Source organism: Podarcis cretensis (genome assembly GCF_951804945.1).
Source record: "Podarcis cretensis genome assembly, chromosome: 17".
Taxonomy (NCBI): Eukaryota; Metazoa; Chordata; class Lepidosauria; order Squamata; family Lacertidae; genus Podarcis; species Podarcis cretensis.
Window position 1 is genome coordinate 31,057,382 of NC_137187.1, and position 21,151 is coordinate 31,078,532.

Consider the following 21,151-nt stretch of genomic DNA (forward strand, 5'->3'; position numbering starts at 1 on the left):
ACTCAGTCTCCTTGCTTCATTTTAATTGCCTTCCTGTAGCTCCTTCCCCCTCTTACATTTTCTCACCTTGCTTTGTGGGTGGAAAATACTTTTTATTATACAACTGTTTTTAGACCCCTGTGTTTATGTGTGTGCGCACGCACACACACACACACACACACATACTATAATTGTTATAATTTTCTGAAACCTGAAGTTTTTCCAATGGTGCGGTAAATAATAAACTTCTCAACAATGTCTAGAAATTGCTTGCATGGGTATTATAAGTGCAGAACTCAATTTCAACTCTCTTTACAAGAAAGTCTGCAATGCTGTGTTATGCTCACCAAGAACCTTGCAAAATAGAAAGTTACCGTCATCTTTTGTTTGAGTTCCAACAGGCTCATAATTCTGTTTCCTGCAACAACAATAAAAGCACTTGTAATCAGATGGAAAGCCACTGGCCGGATCTTTAGAAGATGAAAAGCAATGCTTTCCCATTTCCATAGTATCCATACTTAATGACATTTGAGAAGAACATGAAGACAAATGAAGGATGAAACACCGCTTCGGATTTCAGGGCACTGCATGTGTGTGGATTTCTAGGAAGAAATAATATTCAAAGCATGATTCAAAGATCTCCTGTAAAGTACAATCAAAGAGTGAACTGCAAAAGGCTGCTGTACTTGAAAAGCATCCAGTATTGTTTATTTTTACATAATTCACAATGGGCGGGAGTGGTACCTGGTACTATGTCACAGAAGGTGCACTTAAATGTGTACAGTTTAACAATAGCCAATCAGCTATAGAACCGGTTAGCTAGCCAGAGATGCAGGTGTTCCTGTAGTCTAAAACAAATAAGGGAAGGAAGACTGATCCTGGACTCTGTGAATCCTGTGTAGGGACCAAGGCCATATTAAAGAGGTTGGGGGGTCTTGGTGCAGTCCCCAAAATAGCCCCACCCCACCCTCAAAGGAACACATGAAATAAGGGATCACAAAATATTTTTGTGTTAACTCCCTTTTGTCAGCCAGCAACAGTGTAATTGTGTTTGTGTGTGTGTGTGTGTGTGTGTAAAAGAGAGCATACCCTTCAACATTTCTTTGATGAAAATAAGAACATCCTATTCCATCACATATATAAAAAATATAATATATAAAATATATTAAAAACATAATTAAACATTAAAAACAACTTCCCTATACAAGGCTGCTTTCAGGTGTCTTCTAAAGGTTGTATAGTTACTTATCTCCTCGGCTCAGGGGTTGTGTAACTCCATATCCTCCAACATTTCTCTGATGAAAATAGTAGTAGTAGTAGTAGTAATTTTATTATTTATATCCCGCCCATCTGGCTGGGTTTTCCCAGCCACTCCGGGCGGCTTACAGCACATAAAAAATTGTAAAATGTTAGACATAAAAATTTCTCGACACAGGGTTGCCTTCAGATGTTTTCTAAAAGTCAGATAGTTGTTTATTTCGTTGACATCTGATGGGAAGGACATCCTAAGGGAAAGTGGGACATTCCGGGATCAAATCAGAAACCAAGACAGCTTCTGTAAATCTGGGACTCTCCCTGGAAAACAGGGACACTTAGAGAGCCTTAGAGAGAAATCAGTATTGTGTGATCTCCACAGTGAGGACCAGCAGGACATAGCTGGTTTCCCACTGTAAGCTTGAGGTTGTCTGGGATGGATGGGGGGGAAACTGGCAATGACTGTACTCTCTCTAATTCTATGTTACGCTAATGGCAGCCATTTTGTGATTGGTGCCCACACAGTGCTCCATCAAATTTCAAATGTACCTGCTGATCCAAAAAGGTTGATGATCCCTGCTGCTATTTATATGGTAAAAGGTAAAGGTAAAGGGACCCCTGACCATTAGGTCCAGTCGTGGCCGATTCAGGGGTTGTGGCGTTCATCTCGCTTTATTGGCCGAGGGAGCTGGCGTACAGCTTCCGGGTCATGTGGCCAGCATGACTAAACTGCTTCTGGCGAACCAGAGCAGCACAAGGAAATGCCGTTTACCTTCCCGCCGGAATGGTACCTATTTATCTACTTGCACTTTGACGTGCTTTCAAACTGCTAGGTTGGCAGGAGCAGGGACTGAGCAAGGGGAGCTCACCCCGTCGCGGGGATTCGAACTGCGACCTTCTGATTGGCAAGTCCTAGGTTCTATGGTGTAACCCACAGCGCCACCAGCATCCCTATTTATATGGTGGTAAAGCTAACTAAACACAAAAGACTTACTTCTGAGTGGAGCTGGATCTACACTGATCTAAAAAGGAAAAAAAAAACACACATTATATAGCGCTCAACGCAATTTTCCAATGACTGCTGTACAGTGCCCCCTGGTGTCTCATTTATAACATTATAACCCACCAGTATAGATCAGTCCCTATAATTTTACTGTAAATTGATGATACGGTGCCTGCATAGCAGGAGACACGCCTATACCACTTTGCAAAGTTTCCATATTTTGCCTTTGCCTTGGAGCGGTCTTTAGCAAATGGATATATTTGTCCTGCAATGCAATGCATGTCACTGAGAAAGTCCTGGCACAATTTAAAGGGATCCCAGGTCCCTCAGAGAAACACCACTTAAAAACCTAGCACAGTGACAAACCAAGTCTGTACAGACGTCCTCGGAATTATGCAGGGTTTGACTGACTAGCACTAGGAATTGCCATCTGAAACCATTTGATAATGTTTTAAAAGTTTTAGTTAACAAAATGTGCATAATGCTTAACTGTAAACAAAACCTCTAAGCGGTTTACAAAGATTATAACATCATATAAAATTGTACGTAAAAATAATAATCAGAGTTGAAAACAAGATTATATAAAAATGGGTTAGTTTAGGAAGGGTAGTGGAGAATTCAACATTTGTCTGGGTTTGGAAGTAAATACCAGCCAATTTCAATTCTGATTGACTTCCGTTCTTGTCCATAGATGAGTATGTGAACTGCAACAATTTCCACGTTTTCTGTTAGTGGTAGAATTCTCCAACATCCTTAGGTTCCGGTGCCATTGTCATTCTAAGAGAACAAGGGAGGTGTTCATGGTGAGTTCCAGCACCTCTTTTTATAGAAAAAGAGCACTGGGGCTACTCAAAACAAAAGTAAATAAATGTACTGATGTTCCTGTAAGTCTCAAAAATAGACTGGATTATATATAAATAAACAGTCCAAGGAAAACATACTCCCCAGAGAAAAAGTAGTTCCTTCATCATCAGTCTTTGAGATGTTGGGCTACAACCCAGGAGAAAGCTAAGCTGCCTTAGCCATTCACTTCACTGGACTTAAACGTTCCTCGTGTTGTTTCAGATTGCAGTCAGAATATGTTAATAATAATAATAATAATAATAATAATAATAATAATAATAATAATTTATTTATACCCCGCCCATCCACTCTGGGTGGCTTTCAACAAAATATTAAAATACAGTAATGCATCAAACATTAAAAGCTTCCCTAAACAGGGCTGCCTTCAGATGTCTTCTAAAAGTCTGGTAGTTGTTGTTCTCTTTGACATCTGGTGGGAGGGTGTTCCACAGGGCAGGTGCCACTACCGAGAAGGCCCTCTGCCTGGTTCCCTGTAACTTGGCTTCTTGCAGTGAGGGAACTGGACCTCAGTGTCCGGGCAGAACAATGGAGGTGGAGACGCTCCTTCAGGTATACTGGGCTGAGGCCGTTTAGGGCTTTAAAGGTCAGCACCAACACTTTGAATTGTGCTCGGAAACGTAAAATATGAGTCAGCAGCTGGAGGCCTCAGGGGCCCTTTTTGGTCTGTATTGGAATGCCTGACTGGATTGGTGAGGTGGGGGGAATTTAAAAGGATCAAATGAAAAGGCGTGGGTTGACAAATCCTCCTCTTTCCCCTCGTAGAAGAGGCTGGGAATATGGGGGTAAGCAAAACGTTAGAGCAGCCAGGATTCTTTTGCTCTGCATTTCACAGCCTGAAATGAATTAGGTAGGAGAGCTGCTGCTCCTTGCTCCTTGCCTTCACAGCAAGCTTACAAAATAAAACCATAGAAATGGAAAAGATCCTATGAGAATGAGATAAACAGCACTCCGCTGCGGTACTTATTATTCCGCATAATCATAATACATCTATTATCTCTCTGTTTTCACTTGTATGGAAACAAAGAACAGGCAGGGAGGCCTACCTACTTTCTCCCCCGGAGCCGAGTTAAAACACATTTTATTCGGCGCCAGCACTACCAACAAAAACACCAAAAAAAGAACCACACACCCCTACCCAACATAATTCATTTCATTGTACAATAAATCTCCATATTGTCAGAAGTCAACACAAACAGGTTTCTCATCATCCTGCAAGTGGGGTTGAAACACAGAAGTTGGAGTCAGATCTACTTTTTATTGTAGCCTCATTTATACATTCCACCTACACATCCTCAGGCAAACGGTAGGTGTATCTTTCCCAGTCCTTTCTTCCTCATCTGCAAAGGGGACATAAGGAGTTCCAGATGATACAAACTCACTGGACCCAGCTTCTTTAGCCTTCTGCATATATTGATTTCTTATCCTTGTTGTAGCCCACTCTTCTTTCAAGGACCTCAGTGCAATGGGGAAGTGGGTTAATGTCCTGCCATTTTGTCCTCAAAACTGTGACTTAGGCTAAATTAAAGGATAATGAACAAGGTCACATATATTATTATTCAATATCTTTGTAGAGGTTCTTCTGACCCCCGGACTTCCCCCCACTCCTCTCCTCGGTTTTCAGTAATTATCTCTTCTCTTTTCTGTGTCTAAATACTTTTATCCAATCTATTAAAGTAGATGCATTATAAGTTGTCCTCTACACATTATAAGTTGTCCCCAAGCAGCGAAGTTGTGTCATGCGAAACATCTGGGAAACAGCAGGCTGAGAAAAGCCACTTTCTAGGCTGTACGTTGAAATAATGAATATGAAGTCTTTTGAACACTCAAAACTGTTCTGAACGTTATTACAGTACTTGCTGTGAACAGCTTCCAAATACAATTGCCTCTTTAATTAATACCATTTCCCCTGGAATATTCAGGTCTACTATCTAGTCTTCTGCTGGAAACAAAGGGCTTATCCATGCTTTCTCTTGCCCCTCTGCTTTCCCTCAGGAAAAACTGTTCTTTAGCACTCAATTGAACCAAACAGCAATTCAGATTTTCCTTGGAATTTCCATTTGTTCTGATCTATCTCCAAAGAGTGGGTTTTCCCTGGTAAAGTAGCAGGGCAATTGGAAAACTGCTTGGATCCATAATTTCTAGGCACAGGACAAATGGAAGTGTGGATGAGCTCTAAAGCTGCAATCATATCCCACCTACCTGGGAGTAAGCCCCAAGGAACTCAATGGGACCTATTCTGAGTAGGCATGCATAGACTTGCTTGCTGGCTATTATTGAGGGCATGTGAACTTCGCGGGGGGAGACAGAGAAAAACACAGGCAGTGATAGCTATTTCAAGCAATGAAACGATGCTGAGAAGGCACTCTAAAGAGTCAAATATTTATTTAATCAGTTATGATTAACTGGGCACAAGATGTAGGTCACAACATTATGATGGAAGATTGGGTTAAATTATGGAAAACTGACTTAAAATTTACAGATTGTTCCCTATTGAAGGAGAACTACATGAAGACGATGTACAGATGGTATACAACACCAGTGCAGTTAGGGAAAATGTACAAAACTAGTTCAAATATATGTTGGAAGTGTAAGGAAAAGGAGGGAACATTTTATCATATGTGGTGGGAGTGTAAAAAATTTTTGGGAAATGATATACAATGAATTGAAGAAAATGTTCCATTTAACATTTGTTTAAAAACCCAAGGCATTTTTGTTGGGGATTGTAGGGAAAGACCTGCTAAAAAAGTTGAAAAACATCTTTATGTATGCAACAACGGCCGCGAGAGTTCTGGTTGCATAAGGATGGAAGACTGAAGAAACCCCAACTAAAGAATCATGACAAGAAAAATTGATGGACTATGCAGAACTGGCAAAATTGACATATAAGCTATGGGACAAGGATAACTGTGACTTTAAGGATGAATGGGAACCTTTCACAAAGTATCTGAAGACGCAACAAAGCGAATTGGACTCCTTGGCAGGTTTTGAATAAACATCCACAATTATTTTTTTTACTGATAATAATCAGCTAAACAGTTTGAGGATTTATACAACTTTGTAACATGCAGAAAATAGCAATATTAGAGAAACCAAAGACTGGAACTGAGGGAAGTTGGGAGGTGGGGGGGGGGTTCTGGGGGGAGGGGGGAGGGGGAGGGAGGAAAAATGGGGGGAAATAAGGATATGTTTTTGGATATTATGTCTTGTTATAACTTTGAATAAAAAATTAAATAAAAAAAATAAAAAGTCAAATATTTAAATCTTGCAGAGAGTGCTGTGGAAAAACAAACTGCATCCAGTCAATGGCTTGGATTAAGGAATGCTGTAAGATACAGTATGCTGTGATTTCAACCTTAATGTGTGGGCAAGGGCACAGACAACTGGTTCAGTGATGTTAATGCTTCAGGGGCTGAAAATAGAGATCCTACTTCACCCTTGGCTTCCCTACTTGCCATCAGTAACAATTTGAACACACCCAATTTCTGTGAGAAGCAAGGATGTTAAATCAATATAACTCTTGCATTACAACCCTAAAGTATCTGTAATGGTTATAAGGGGTTGCTCGTGCGTAAGTTGCCGCCAGTCCTGGCTAGGTAGCCTGGTTAAACCTGTCTGGCTGGACAGCCCTTCACTTCGTGGCCGTTCAGTCACTAGCAGAATCCGTCAGTGGACGTTTTTTGAAGCTCTTCCAGCATAGAAGCTCTTTGACGCCAAGTCTCCTCCTACTCTCCTTGCGCGGGAGTCTTCTGCGCAGGGTGGGTGTGGGCAGAGGAGGACCTGTGCTCTCCCCGCTAGTCTCCGGCGATGAGTCCTGGAGCCCGCTCGCCGACTCCCCCATCCGCCCCCCCTTTATCCCTGGTGTTATGCTGTTTTCCTTCCCCCTCCGATGAGCTGCCCCTCTCCCTGCTGGGCCCTTCTCCTGCATCGCTTCGGAGCCTTGCCTCCGCCTCTGGGTCCGATGGCAGTTCCCTGACAGTATCCAAGATTACCAACATTTGATTGAAATGTGTGCCAGAAACGCTAAAATATTTCAGAGAATATACCCCACTAAGCAACTGAGAAAGCCAGTCTAAACCAGCGTTTCTTGGTTCCTGTGAAGAAAATAAAGAATCTTAGATTTTGGCAGGCTTTGCTGAGAAATAATTTAATTATTGCATTCTTCATGCTTTTAAATTACTGCCGGCCCTGCCACCCACAAGTGCAACCAATGTTAAGTTCAGTAATTATTGGCTTTTTCAACAGCCCCTTCCAGAGGACAGAATCTGCTTTTTCAATATTTGTATTGATTTGTATTGATTTTTTTATTGACTGGGGGGGGCAGCTGCCCCCTTCCCACCCCCTGCTATGCCTGTGGGGTGGGAAAAGGGTGTCAGAACTTAGCAGAAAGGGAAAGTTAATGGTCAGAGGAATGGAAAGGAGCAAAGTTGGGGATCTTTGCTGTGCTGAGAGGCAAAAAGAGATACATTTATGTACACTGATATTAACAGACAGGATGCCCCTTCCGTTCCCAGCTCTTTGTTCCTGAAAGCACAATGCACAGTCTAATGGAAAATAAAGGCTATAGTTCAATGACTGCTGAAGAGTGGAACAAATGTTGCAGAAGACATATTAATTCTGCCAGCTTGAGAATAGTTCAAGGGTCCAATGAGGTGACCTGTGGATTAGGAGATGGAACCTGAAGAATGTTGAATGTTATAAATTACCACATTTACTTGAGTCTAATGTGCCACTGAATCTTAACGCGCACCTCAATTTTCAGAACCTTGAAACAAAAAAAAAAAGTATTTGCTGGCGAATGTAAATGTCCCATCGAATCTAATGTGCACCTTAATTTTTGCAACATAATACAGTCGTACCTTGGTTTTCGAACAGCTTAGTTCTCGAACGTTTTGGCTTCCGAATGCCACAAACCCGGAAGTGACTGTTCCAGTTTGCGAACTATTTTTGGAAGCTGAACGTCTGACGGGGCTTCTGTGGCTTCCGATTGGCTGCAGGAGCTTCACAAGCCGTGCTTTGGTTTCCGAACATTTTGGAAGTCGAACAGACTTCCGGAACAGATTCCAAGGTACAACAGTGTGGCCAAAAAAAGGTGAGCATTAGATACGAGTAAATATGGTATTATTCCCCAGGTTCTGTATCTGAAAATAGATCTTCTTGGCTATGGTTAAATAAAAGCAACAAGTAGCACAGCATGCAAACGATGTAGACCAGTGGTGGCAAATGGACTACTAAAAGATAATTTCTTGAAGCGGCCATCCAGAAATGCAGTGGGCATAACACAAAGTCTTAATTCTGGGAAAGCAGTTGTACACAATTCTGCATGGAGCCAAAGCAATTAACTCCAAACAGCTTCCTGGTGGTCTGTCTTAATACATGGATGCAGCCCAGAAAATCTCAAGGAATTAAGTTTTAACACAGAGAGGCTCTCTCACACACAATAAAGCTTTACCTGCAATTTAGACACTGACTGGATTGTATTTGGCTCACTGTCAAGTTCTCTAGGAAGGCTATGTAAAGCAGTCGCTTGCTTTTGATAATTCAGGAGTGAGCCATACACTATGGAAACCAGAGATGAAGATGGTTGGCTGCCGTGGGGACAAGATCCTGGGCTGGATGGGCCATTGGCCAGATCCAGCAGGCTCTTCTTGTGTTCTTACACATGAGCCGCCCACCATTTCCCCTCCCAGCCACGCAAAAATAAATGCAAAAGGATTACATAAAAAATAGGGATTAATTATAGAAAGAGACAGCATCACCGAGTGCCTGTCACATGTACTCCCCCTTTTCCCTATTGAGAGGTGGCAGATGTCAGGTGGGAGCCAAGGATCCAGATGGATGTCATCTACGTGTGGCGGGCATTATAGTTACAGCAGGAGGTGGCTCTGATAACTCACAGATACTTGCTATAATTTGTGAAGAGTGAGCAGGGACATATCTGTGATGGCTGGTTTGTTTGTTTTTGCTTGTGTTTTTGTTGTAAGCCGCCCATAGTGGCTGGAGCAACCCAGTCGGGGGGTATAAGAAATTAAATTGTTGTTGTTGTTGTTGTTGTTTCTATTACAGTGATACCTCGGGTTAAGAACTTAATTTGTTCTGGAGGTCCGTTCTTAACCTGAAACTGTTCTTAACCTGAGGTACCACTTTAGCTAATGGGGCCTCCCGCTGCCGCCGCACGACTTCTGTTCTCATCCTGAGGTAAAGTTCTTAACCTGAGGTACTACTTCCGGGTTAGTGGAGTCTGTAACCTGAAGCGTCTGTAAACCGGGGTGTCTGTAACCCGAGGTACCACTGTATTATCCTTCAGATCACCAGCTACCATGTAAAGCTGTGTTCTTTTCTTTCCCCTGTTTTAAGGGAACAGAGAAAAAAAGGTTTTGTATCATGCTGGTGCCCCAGCCCACCTCTTTCCTCCACCCTAGCTGCATGGAAAAATACATTTTGGGTTGAAGTAGGTTGTGTTTTTTGCTTGCTGTCAGCACCTCACATTTCTGATGGAGGGAACAAAGCACTTTAAACCAGCAAGACTCTGCCTCCCAGAGAACAAAAGTCAAAGATTTCCACTGGAGGGTTGTGGTGGCAGCAGGTAATGTGTAGGTATAGGCATCAGAACGGTCTTAAAAGTATGAAATTAGTATCCTATTATGAAAGACTGAAGGTGGATACCGTGATGATGAATTAGATATGAAAGCCAGAGAGAAATGTAAACAGTGAGAAATGATGTGCATGCCTGTGTCACTTTCTCTCAGTCCTTAGAACAGGGCCTTGGAAGTTGATGCTTTCTGCTCTTCTAAAATAATTCCCCTCAATTTCCTTTAATGGTATAGTTGATTACTAAGATCAGGCTGTATACATGCCTGTTGGATAAGAGCGCTCCTTCCTCTGCCCCACTCTTTCAGAAAGGGAACACAAGCCGCAGAACTGGCAGGCAACCGTGTGGAATGACATGGAGAGGCAGGCGAGGAGAATATATTTAAGACTTCTTTCCCCCACACCCCCATCGGACTGCCAGTGGTGTCAAGTGGTAAGAGAAGAGGAGCAGCCTGTGCCAAATGGCATTCATAACTGGCCTGCTCAGTGTTTGGGGAGTCTTGGAAGGGTCAGCCAGGAGTGGAATAGGTGAGCAAGAGGTTGAGTGGACCATGGAGCAGACAGAAGGTGGAGAGAGAAATTCTGTCCCACAGTTTAGTGGTGCCTCTAAAGGTCATCTAAAGGTCCCCAAGAGCAGCTGGATCATTGGGGGCAAGGCAGCAGTACCCAAGATAGGGGTTGGCTTTTAGGTCCCAAGTGCCCCCAAAGGCACTGATTGCATCGTATGAAATTCACGGCATGTAATGCCTTAAGAGAGAATATAATGAAAATGATATACAGGTGGTACATGACATCAGTCAAGCTTGCAAAAATCTATCATCTGCCCGATAATAAATGTTGGAAATGTAAAGAGACCGAAGGTACATTCTTTCACCTTTGGTGGACGTGCCCAAGGATTAAGACCTTCTGGGAGATGATCTATAATGAAATGAAAAAGGTATTTAAATATACCTTTCTGAAGAAACCAGAGGCCTTTCTCCTGGGCATGGTCGGCCAATTGGTGCCAAAGAAGGACAGAACTTTCTTTATGTAAGCTACAACAGCAGCAAGAATACTCATTGCAAAGTATTGGAAGACACAAGATTTACCCACCCGGGAAGAATGGCAGATGAAGGTGATGGACTATATGAAACTGGCGGAAATGACTGGCAGAATCCGAGACCAGGGAGAAGAGTCGGTGGAGGAAGATTGGAGGAAATTTAAAGACTATTTACAGAAACACTGTAAAATTAATATTTGTTAGAAGGATGTTGGAACAATATTATATGATTCTAGCAGGAAGGATATAAAGGATTTGGGAATAACTGACTGTTAATTGGTGAAAGGAGGAAAAGTAAAGCTACATTATATTAAGACAATTTACAGGGCAAAAATTTTAAAAGAGGGAAAGGATTTGCTGAAATAGATAATAGACCTAGAATACAAAAAAGGGAGGTGTGAGGAGGTCAAGGAAATAAGCTAATGAAAGAACGGTAATGAGGAGATCTGATGCATTTTCTGTCTTGCGTTTTTGTTTTTGTTTAATGGGCCTTATTTCTCTGTTGTTGCTGTTTTTCCCCTCTTTTTTATATTGTGGTGTGTTGTTTTGTTTTTGTTTAATGTGGTATGTTTATTTTTTCTTTCTGTAATTGTTGAAACTTTAATAAATATTATTTTTTTAAAAAGGCACTGATTGCATCACTCCATCGTTCTGCCTGGACACTGATGTCCAGCACTGAGGGCCTTCTGGCAGTTCCCTCACCACAAGAAGCCAAGTTACAGGGAACCAGGAAGAGGGCCTTCTCAGTAGTGGCACCTGCCCTGTGGAACACCCTCCCATCAGATGTCAAAGAGAAAAATAACTACCAAACTTTTAGAAGACATCTGAAGGCAGCCCTATTTAGGGAAGCTTTTAATGTTTAATAGGTTATTGTATTTTAGTGTTTTGTTGGAAGCCGCCCAGAGTGGCTGGGAAACCCAGCCAGATGGGCGGGGTATAAATAATAAATTATTATTATTATTACCACTAGGAAGATGTCACAAGCCACAGTGCTGAAATCTTTGTCCCTGGCCTTGGAAGAGTCTGTTGACAAGGAGCAACTTGGACCATTGAAAGAGCAGGAGAATCAGAACACATTACTATCAAACGGTGGCCGTGGAGGATGAGTCCTCAAGTCATGTGGTTGTGGGGGCTACAGTTTGGGATCAAACTGATATATTGGTATAGGGCTGGTCCCAATAACTGCTGTAGAGAGCAGGACTTTTCTGTCCAGGCAATGCCACTAGGTCAGATTAGGGAAGTGTTGCCACAGCTGGGATTTCTGCTAGCAGGTCTGGATGGGCAGTCCCGCACCACCCAATCTTTGTTGGCACTAAGGTTTTGAAACTAAGCAAGGAAGGGCAAGATACTTGTATTCAGGAGCATAGGTGAAGGACATGCTTTATGACCTCCTTATCTGATGAGATCCTTGGAGCAATAGAGACGCTTGAAAGAGTCAAAATGACAGCAGGGAAAATCCCTTTATTTTGTCATGACAAAATTGGTACAGACACGCGTTTGCCCGATGTCTGCCCCCGAATTCTGAGCGAGCCAGCTTTTTATACATTTGCAGAATACAATACCACCTGATTTCTTGTAAACCACCTGATTTCTGGGAAATCGAAAGTTATAGTAAGTTCCTATTACCATGTAAGGTCTTGGTTTTCCTCCTTCCTGCAATCTCCCTCCTCCCTGCCATCTCCCACATCACCACGGCCATGTGCATTCCTGAGTTTGCTTATCTCTTTACAACCTTCAATAATAAACATTGGAGCCTGCTCCATCAATGTCAGCCTTGTTCTCCTGACGGACCTCTCCTTTCTAAGAAAGGCCTTTGGGGGGGGGGGGGTTTGCTATGGCCCTACATAGGGAAGTGTCCCTTCTCCTTGACAATTACATGCTGCTGGGTATGAGAGAAATGTGGAACCAGATTTTCTCATATGCTTCCTTCCGGGACCTGAACTGCCAGGCTTTTCATCTTGGATCATTGAGAAGTGACCCACACACCACTTATAATGTAGGGCAGAGGACAGTCTTGACCATGAGCTTAAGGGCTCATAAGGATCTGTAACTGGTAAGATGTTGGGTACCAGGCACGGCCATCTTCTGATTGGACCTTTTACAGCACAGAGAAAGCAGGAAGGGACCAGGAAGCCTAGGAAAATTGATAGGGCTGGAAGGAAAGTTAACTGACACAGTATGCCTGTGTTAATTGCAGGAGTATTTACTCATCAGTTTTGTTTCTTCACCTGTATAGAGATGGGAAAGATGTGGTGTGTTTCTGAACTCTGCAATAGTGACCATCATGGTTTCAGGGAGGTTTGTTCAAGGCAGGGTACTTTGGCGCTGTGATCTAAATCACTGAGCCTCTTGGGCTTGCCAATCAGGTCAATTCTGTGTCCAGGGCAGCTGTTTACCAGCTCCAACTGGTACGCAAGCTGAGACCCTCCCTGCCTGCAAACTGTCTCGCCAGAGTGGTGCATGCTCTAGTTATCCCTTGCTTGCACTACTGCAATGCGCTCTATGTGGGACTACCTTTGAAAGTGACACAGAAACTAAAACTAATCCAGAATGCCGCAGCTAGACTGGTAACTGGGAGCGGCCACCGTGACCGTATAACACCGGTCTTGAAAGACCTACACTGGCTCCCAGTACGTTTCCGAGCACAATTCAAAGTGTTGGTGCTGACCTTTAAAACACTAAACAGCCTTGGTCCAGTATACCGTATTTTTCGCCCTATAGGACGTACCGTCCCATAAGGCGCACCTAGTTTTTTGGGGGGGAAATAAAGGGAAAAAAATTATTTCCCCCCCAGGCGCGGGGCTGGGGCGGGGGAGGCCCGCCCGAGCTTCCCCCGACCCCAGCCCCCAAACAGGCAGCTCTCTGCAAGCTGTGGGAGCCCAGCGCTGGCTCCCGCTGCTTGCTGAGAGGTCCGCGAAGCCTGGACGCGCTGAGCTCTGCGCGCGCAGGCTTCAGCACGCAGGCAACTCTCCGCAAGCGGCGGGAGCGCTCCCGCTGCTTGCGGAGAGGTCCGCAAAGCCTGGAGAGCGAGAGGGGTCAGTGTGCACCGACCCCTCTCGCTCTCCAGGCTTCACCGAAAGCCTGCATTCGCCCCATAGGACGCACACACATTTCCCCTTCATTTTTAGAGGGAAAAAAGTGTGTCCTATAGGGCGAAAAATACAGTACCTGAAGGAGTGTCTCTACCCCCATCGTTCTGCCCGGACACTGTGATCCAGCTCCGAGGGCCTTCTGGTGGTTCCCTCACTGTGAGAAGCCAAGTTACAGGGAACCAGGCAGAGGGCCTTCTCGGTAGTGGCACCCGCTCTGTGGAATGCCCTCCCATCAGATGTCAAAGAGAAAAACAGCTACCAGAGTTTTAGAAGACATCTGAAGGCAGCCCTGTTTAGGGAAGTTTTTAATGTTTAACAGACTATGGTATTTTAATATTCTGCTGGGAGCTGCCCAGAGTGGCTGTGAAAACCCAGCCAGATGGGCGTGGTATAAATAAATAATAATAATAATAATATTTATCAGAAGGTTAGCGGTTCAAATCCCCATGACGGGGTGAGCTCCCATTGCTCTGTCCCAGCTCCTGCCAACCTAGCAGTTCGAAAGCACACCAGTGCAAGTAAATAAACAGGTACCGTTGCAGCGGGAAGGTAAATGATGTTTCTGTGCGCTCTGGTTTCTGTCACATGACCCAGAAAGCTGTCTGTGGACAAACGCCGTCTCCCTCGGCCTGAAAGCGAGATGAGTGCCACAACCCCATAGTTGCCTTTGACTGGACTTAACCGTCCAGGGGTCCTTTACCTTTTACCTTTTTACATTAGAGAGCATGGCCTACTCAAAGCAACCTTTCTAAGGCCTGAGGGGATCTGGCATGGGAAACAACCTTAGGTACCTCTTCTTTCGATGGAAACCCCACCACCACCACCAAAAGGCTTAAAAGTTTGGTAATGCAGGATGCTGCCAAGCACTTCCTCAACCTTTTCCCACCATCGATCCACAGGAACTGCAGTTTTATTTGGGATTCTTCTCCATAGCTGCAAAGATGCGATAGCTGCCTTGAGAATAGAAAAGCACAGATGTTCGATGCATCACTCATCACATTCTGCCTAGAAGGTGGTAGCAAAGACAGCTCTCTCCATCGCTTCTGTCTCATCATGTGTAACACCCCTGCAGCTGGGAGTGCTGGCTGTAGCAACAGATGGGATCCTGAATTGGACCCAGCCCTTGTGCAATTGCACTTGGACTTGCATGACAGTTATAAATATCAAAACCAACAGCCTGCCAAATGGTCCGGTGCTAAAGAGAGTCCCAGTCGTAGTCAAAACTTTTCAACCACATGAACACAGTGGGTGGTGTCAGGCTGAGCTGGCGGCTGCTGCTATTCCTTTGCCCTCTCGTTAGATGCTCCAGCCTTCCATTTCTCTTTTACAACCCCATTCCCAGTCCTGTCACCCTCATTTCTCACAAAACAGTCCAGCCAAATGGAAGCAAGGGAAGTTCCACGTAGAGCAAGAAGGATGGGGAAATAGCAGACATTGGGTACAAGTCAGCGGCTGTAGGGTAGAGAGCAGATTTGCATATTGTGCCCTTGCTTTTTCTCACCTAAGTAGTAGGCATGAAATATACTAGGAGCTGAGTGTGGATTTCATGCTCTTTATTCAGCTCATAGTATTGAGGAATGCCAGTTCTCCCAAAATGTCTGCTTTATATAGGTTATTTACACAATGGGCCCCACGTGATTGGCTAATTCTGGGATTCTCCTGTAGGCCAATCAGGTTGAGGATTCACTTCCACCTGGAGCTGGATTGGGTGGCTCCTACGGACCAATCAGACTGCTGCATTCTGGATCCTATTGTTCTAGGACCAATCAGGCTGCTGCATTTTGGATCCTATTCAACTCAGTACATAACAGGCAGTTGGGGTTAGAATATGAACTTGTGTATATATAATAATAATAATAATAATAACAATAATAATAATAATAATTTATTATTTGTACCCCGCCCATCTGGCTGGGTTTCCCCAGCCACTCTGGGCGGCTTCCAACAGAGATGAAAAATACACTAAAATGTCACATATTAAAAACTTCCCTGAACAGGGCTGCCTTCAGATGTTTTCTGAATGTCAGGTAGTTGTCCATCACCTTGACATCCGACGGGAGGGCATTCCACAGGGCGGGCGCCACCACCGAGAAGGCCCTCTGCCTGGTTCCCTGCAACTTGGCCTCTCGCAGTGAGGGAACCGCCAGAAGGCCCTCGGAGCTGGACCTCAGTGTCCGGGCAGACCGATGGGGGAGGAGACGCTCCTTCAGATATACTGGACCGAGGCCATTTAGGGCTTTAAAGGTCAGCACCAACACTTTGAATTGTGCTCGGAAACGTACTGAACAATATATTGAACAATAGTGGTTGGAGCCACATTAGAGGTATAGCCTATTGCTGGAAGTAGGGATGAAGCCTTTCCTCAAACAGACCCAGGTTCAAGTTTGCCCCCAACCCCCAGCCCTTGGCATTGCAAGTAGGTGAAAGCTATGGGGGAGTCCTGTGTTACTTACAGGTCCTATCAGTCACCTTGGCTAATTTTTGAGCCGCCTAATTAATATTAATGCAATCAAATATATTTATTAGCATCCCTTTGGGAGCATATACATTTATACTTCCTTTGCTGGTTGACAAACAAGCTAAATAGGCTCCAGAATAAAATTAAATCCATGAGACCATGCAGCCACAAGGACATCTTCTTAACATCATTATACAAGTTTGGACCAGCAGACATTTAACAGTTCCTTTTTCCAGCAGCAGTGGCTTTGTGGTGTGGTGTTAGGGACAGGCTGGATGAGGAGGAGTGGTGGGAGCCGCCAGCCCAAGAGTCCCCCAGGGAGGGCTCTGGAGATGACACCTTAGAGCCTGGAGCCTGGTGGTGGGACACTGAGCAGCGTTCAGCAGAAGGGCATTTCCCTAGAGTGGACACAGGCAGGGGGAAGTTACTCCAGCCAGTAGAACTTCCTGTTCCACTGGTCTGGAGCATCCTCCCCCTGCATGTGACCAAGCAGATGGGCATGACCCTGGCTGACTCCATAAAAGAGCCGAGTCACGCAGCCATCTTTCTCTTGATGCCATGCTGCTCTCCTGCGGCCATTTTGTTCTCTTGGTGCTGTTCTTTTAATGTATTTTGCTGTCTGCTGGCTCTAGGCCAGCAGTACATGGGCTCAATCCCTGTCTGGGAACTCACACTTAGTTATGTAATTACAAGCTAAAGCTTGCCTTCAGGGATCATACCGTGAACTGAATGTGAGTAAACTTCTTGTTACTTTTAAGGAAAGACTCTTGTGTCTTTATTCTTTAAAGAGGGATAAAAGGGGACACCAGGAATAATTCATCTGGGCAAGCCAGACTGGATTGCTTAACTAAAGAGATTCAAACGAATCTGCAAACTAGCCTCCTGCAATATTGAGGGGAATCTTCTCTGCTACATGACTCACTAGCGTGAGTGAAGAAAGGATAATACAGTGGTACCTCGGGTTACATACGCTTCAGGTTACAGACTCCGCTAACCCAGAACTAGTACCTCAGGTTAAGAACTTTGCTTCAGGATGAGAACAGAAATCGTGCTCCAGCGGCGCAGTGGCAGCGGGAGGCCCCATTAGCTAAAGTGGTGCTTCAGGTTAAGAACAGTTTCAGGTTAAGAACGGACCTCTGGAACGAATTAAGTACTTAACCCGAGGTACCACTGTAGTTCATCACCAGGCTGGGAAAACGCTGACACCCCAAACAATTTTGATACTGTCATCCACATCCTTTCGGTCTGAAACTGCTTTAAGTTTACATTGTAAAAAAGGAAGAAATGGTCTGGTATCAATAAGCCAATGAAAGCAGCAAGGGTTTGGGCTGAGGGGGCTTGGCCTGCTATTCCAGTTCTTTCATTGGCCCTACAATCCAAAGCGGGTGTGTAAATTAGGTATTGAAGAAGGGGAGCAATTTCCATTCCAATCTGCATTGTTCACAATCAGTGCTCTTTCTGTTCTGCTGCAGTTCAGATTCTGCCAAATACGACATTATTCATCTCACCATCCTCTGTTTGATGCAAATTATATACTCATTCATATAACTTATCTAACTTGCATTCATATAAATGTAAAGGAAACATCAAAACGAGGTAAAACAAGTCAGTAGTTACATATAGTTTGCAGACTTAAAAATAACAATGTCATATTCACTTGACTGATTTCCATTCCTGACCATAGACAAACATTCAAACAGTAGCAATTTCCACCTTCTTTTCTATTTTCAGTAGAATACTCTGACATCGCTGCTTTGAATATTTATACAGCGTACCTAATGCTTTATCGCTTTTTTGACTATGACCGTGGCAAATAGAGGAACATATCTAATGTAAAATTATGCATTATATTCTAAGAATTGCACACTGCTGCACTGGAGATACACTTCTTTTTCCTGGTGTGGTATTTTTGAAATAGATAACAGATATTCAAAGCAATATGGATGATGAATGAGCTCTCCCAGGCTCAGGTTATGATCAGCTCACTGCAGACAAGTGAATTTTAGTGCCATATAGCTCACTCACAAATTAAGCTTGTTTAACCTCAGTCTCATTCTTTGCTAAGGCCTCTCCTGATTATGCTACCCATAGTACAATGGAAGTTTTCCACAGCCCATTGAAGCTGCTTCTGCTGTCCTTTTACCTTTCTCAGAAGCCTACCTGACGGTAGTGCCAAAGCCACACACAGAGAGGTTTTCCCTGATGCCCATTAAGGTCTCCTCTCCATGCTGAAATCACGCTTAAAAGAAGTATTCTATATAGGGCCTTTGAGATCCCTTCCAATGGGACCCTGTGATTTATTTACTTATTAAGCCAAAAGGCTCGGTTGCGGGTATGTGCTTGTTTGTGTGCTGTTAATGGTGCCCACTGCGGTTTATATGGTTTGGAAATGTGTCTAAAAAGATTGGTGACCCCTAAGGAGATCAGCCCTGAGTGCTCACTGGAAGGACAGATCCTGAAGCTGAGACTCCAATACTTTGGCCACCTCATGAGAAGAGAAGACTCCCTGGAAAAGACCCTGATGTTGGGAAAGATGGAGGGCACAAGGAGAAGGGGATGACAGAGGACAAGATGGTTGGACAGTGTTCGCGAAGCTACCAGCATGAGTTTGACCAAGCTGCGGGAGGCAGTGGAAGACAGGAGTGCCTGGCGTGCTCTGGTCCATGGGGTCACGAAGAGTCGGGCACGAATAAACGACTAAACAACAACAAGGCTGCGATGGGTCAAGACTGTGTCGGACGAGGGCTGAGAAGCCCGGTCCCTCTCTCTCTTATGAATTCAGTGGTCTGTGTTTGCCTGAGCTTGAGTCTGGACTAAGGATTCTGAGCTCCTGTGTTCTGGTGATATCCAATCACAGAACATTTCAGGATTTGGGCCTCTGCCATTGGCCCTTAAACTCTGAGTCATGATTCACAGCTTGGAAGTTTAGACAGCCAATCACGTCTGTGCTGTTATCACTGTGTCTTGCCTTGTGGGAACCCACCTACACTTCACAATCTACTTCACAGGGTTCTTGTGAAGATCCAAAGGTAGGATACTTCTGCTAATAGATCTCCCATGGATCATTGTGCTTGGGATGCTGCTATGGCAGCTCTCATGGTCTGATGGAAGAGCCATAGCAAGACCTGTGCAGCACAGACACCCAGTAGGCTTGATGGGAAAGGAAAGACTGCTGTGCCTGGTATGGCCATAGTTGGCCGAGTCCAAGTTTGTAGGGGGTTTGCACTTGGCTCTGAATTTCCAAACCCCTCAAATTCTAAACTTTTGGTCCTGTGAATAATAACCAGAAGTGTTTTGAAACACTGCCACACCCCAAATGCCATCCCTAACCTTAGCATGAGACTGCTTGGGGAATACAGCCCAAAGTGGGTGGTGAACCCCCAATTTAACGACATTATAAAATCTTGCAAAAAGAAAAAATAATAACCCTCCTTTCTCCTCTAAGAGAACTACATTTCAGTCAAGTCTTTAATACTATAATTGCAACTCATCACTTTGTTAATCTGATATTACTAAAAGCCAGAGAATTGCTTTATTGAAGCTCTAATTTCAGACACAAATATATTTTTGAACTACTTACAGCAATTTTGTTAAAATGTGATGACTTTCCTGCCTTTGCCTTTCACACTCTGTATTTTCTGATACTTATCGGCATGCAATTTTGGAGAGAAAAAGACAGCTGTCTCCAGAGCAATAACATGAATATGAATATATTAAAGCAGCAGTATCCAGACTCCTTTAAAATTACAGGTTCTCTTCTTCTTCTTCTGAATGTGCGAAGCAGATTTATCAGCAGCCCTTCGAACATTTCGGTAACTCAGACGTATAAAATTTGTAAGCACTCTCTGATAATTGCTCTAAGAGAAAGGGTGGTTACATTGTGCATGGTAAATGTTGTGCTACAACAAGGCAGCTATTTTATGATGAGTTATATTCATTCAGCCCATCATGGGAGTCTGAGGAACAGAGGTAAATAGTGGTAACCATAACAAGAGATGAAGTTATGGGCTTTATAAACAAGTTACAAACTAATAAAACACCAGGACTGGTGGCATCAGCCCAAGAGCTCTTAAATATATCCAGTATAAAACTCCTTATCTTCTCAGGGTCTCACCCAGACCCAGCAGTAAAGTGCACATTTTACTGGTAAAAATAATAATAATAAATTTTATTTATACCCCGCCCTCCCCGGCCAGAGCCGGGCTCAGGGCGGCTAACACCAGTAAAATTACAGTAGAAACGTAATAGGAGGGAAAAAACCAATTTAGAATATAGGTTAAAATGCAATTTAAAATGCAGCCTCATTTTAAAAGTAGCCCATAGATCAAAACCATAAGGGGAAGGAAACATAAGGGTCAGACTGAGTCCAAGCCAAAGGCCAGGTGGAACAGCTCTGTCTTGCAGGCCCTGCGGAAAGATGTCAAGTCCTGCAGGGCCCTAGTCTCTTGTGACAGAGCATTCCACCAAGTCGGGGCCACTACTGAAAAGGCCCTGGCCCTATTTGAGACCAATCTAACAAACCTTGTGACTTGGGACCTCCAAAATGTTGTCATTTGCAGACCTTAAGGTCCTCCGTGGGGCACACCAGGAGAGGTGGTCCCATAGGTACGTGGGTCCTAGGCCGCATAGGGCTTTAAAGGTCAAAACCAGCACCTTAAACCTGACCCTGTACTTCACCAGGAGCCAGTGTATGTTTTGACAGCTGCCTGCCCTGACCTTCCTCAGATCCACCTCATTATTTTTCCTGTCATGTGTTCCTTCTGGTGTCCTGAAGCGAAATGGGCAATTTGTGCTGTACTGTACCACTCCACAGGGCCGTCCCACTTCCCCCAGTCAAAAATCCCTGCCTGCTTCTCCTTGTGGTCATACGTGGT

At 44.1% G+C, this 21,151-nt stretch overlaps 1 long non-coding RNA gene across 1 annotated transcript; it reads left to right on the forward strand.

The window, feature by feature from the left end:
* The first annotated feature begins 20,421 nt into the window (after positions 1-20,421).
* Positions 20,422-20,916, forward strand: LOC307206093. Its single transcript, XR_013834272.1, has 3 exons — positions 20,422-20,518; positions 20,553-20,631; positions 20,845-20,916. It is a non-coding gene; the product is annotated as an uncharacterized lncRNA (long non-coding RNA).
* Positions 20,917-21,151: the final 235 nt, after the last annotated feature.